The 2,041-nt window shown below is 48.6% G+C and overlaps 1 pseudogene; it reads left to right on the forward strand.

Annotated features, from left to right (window-relative positions):
* The first annotated feature begins 273 nt into the window (after positions 1–273).
* On the forward strand, positions 274–1,821 carry LOC103739268 (annotated as a pseudogene).
* The last annotated feature ends 220 nt before the right edge of the window (positions 1,822–2,041 follow it).

Raw genomic sequence — 2,041 nt, forward strand, 5'->3', positions numbered from 1 at the left:
ATTGCTAATGCTTTCTTCTAACAGTTTCAGAGTTTCAGGCTTCATATCGAGATCTTTGATCCATTTGGAGCTGACTTTTGTGCAAGGTGAAAGATAGGGGTTTAGTTTCATTCTTCTACAGGTGGAGAGCCAGTTTTGCCAGTACTATTTGCTGAAGATGCTGTCTTTCCTCCATTGAATGTTCTTAATTGTTGAGCCATCTCTCCAGCCCCCAAACCTAGGCTTTACATTTTTTTTTCTTTTTTTGCCTTTCACTGGAGTGCTATCAGCCTGATGGACCTGGCCCCAGTGGAAGGTTTGTTCTCAGGGGTGATCATAGTGAAGTGTGGCCAGAAGGCTATCGGGAACCGGGATTTCAGGTGGAGAGCCAAGTCCAGGGTCTTCAGAGTACAGACCAGTGAAAATATAATTCAAGGGGCTAGAGAGATGGCTCAGAGGTTAAGAACACTGGTTGTTCTTATAGAAGACCCAGGTTTCTCGCCCAGCACCAACACAGCCGCTAATAACTGTCCGTAACTCCGTCCCAAGGGATGTGACAGCCTCTTCTGACCTCAGCAGGTATTGCACGACATGGGTGCACTTACCTACATACAGGCAATACACGCATACACATAAAATCATAACTAACAACTGTCGGTAACTCCAGTCCCAGGGGATCCGACAGCCTCTTCTCACCTCTGTGAACATTGCATGACACGGGTGCACTTACCTATATTTAGGCAGTACACGCATATACGTAACATAAAAATAATAAAATAAAATATTTTAAAAAGAAAATATAATTCAAGTCGCAAGTGTGAGCCATGTATAAAACTGAAAAATTCTTGGAGGGAGGGTGGGGAGGAGTGGAGATGGCAGCGGCTGGGGGGTGTGGTCCCAGGGCCTGCCTACATGCAGAGGCAGTACCTCAGTGAGGGTGCAAACATATGGGAAGGTCAGCTCTGCTTAGGACCACATGTGGAAGACTCGAGTGGCCATCAAGGAGATCAGCCCCTTCTCAATCAGGTGGAGCATCAGACCACCGCCAGCGCACACCGATGGAGATCCAGATCTTGCTGGCTTCTGTTATGAGAATGTAGGCATCCGAGTTATTCTTTGAGCACCCATCCTGGAAGCTAGGGGGGATGTCTACATTGTTCAGTACGTCATGGAAACAGGCGTGTACAAGCTGCCCAAGAGCAACGACCAGCAGCTGAACAATGACCACATCTGTCGTGTCTTCTCCTATGGGGCTGCAAGTATATCCATCCACTCAGCCAACATGCTCCATTGGGATCTGAAGCCTCATCAACACCACCTGCGACCTTAAGAGCTGGATTTTGGCCTGGCAGGGATTGCTGACCCTGAACATGAACACACTAAGTTTCTGACAGAGTATGTGGCTGCATGCTGGTACCAAGCACCAGAGATCATGCTTGACTACAAAGGCTATACCAAGTCCATCGACATCTGGTCTGTAGGCTGCATTATGGCTGAGACATATTCTAATCAGCCAATCTTCCCTGGCAAGCACTACCTGGACCAGCTAAACCACATTCTAGGTGTCCTGGGTTCCCCATGCCAGGAGGACCTAAGTTGTATCATCAACATGAAGGCCCCAAGTATCTACAGTCTCTGCCCTCCAAGACCAAGGTGGCCTGGGCCAAGCTTTTTCCCACATCTGACTCCAAAGTTCCTGACCTGCTGGACTGGATGTTAATCTTCAACCCCAACAAGCACATCACAGTAGAGGAAGCACTGGCTCACCCTTACCTAGAACAGTACTATGATTCCACAGATGAGCCAGTGGCTGAGGAGCCCTTCATGATAGGAACCCATTGACACCTCACCCCATTTTCCCAGAGGGAACATTCCGAAGTCTCAAGAGCTAGTTTCCCTGAGGAGCCAGGCCCAGGCCAAACCCTCTTCCTCTCCATACTTCCACAAGTAATGCCCTTGCCGCTTCCATGTGTGGGTGAGCAGAAGCAGAGTCGGGGGCTCCTCGGTGCCTCTGCCCACCTTCCTATGCATGTTTCTAATATATAAATATAGAGATGTGCAT

This window comes from Nannospalax galili, unplaced genomic scaffold (assembly GCF_000622305.1).
Source record: "Nannospalax galili isolate Female #2095 unplaced genomic scaffold, S.galili_v1.0 scaffold336, whole genome shotgun sequence".
NCBI classification, from domain to species: Eukaryota; Metazoa; Chordata; class Mammalia; order Rodentia; family Spalacidae; genus Nannospalax; species Nannospalax galili.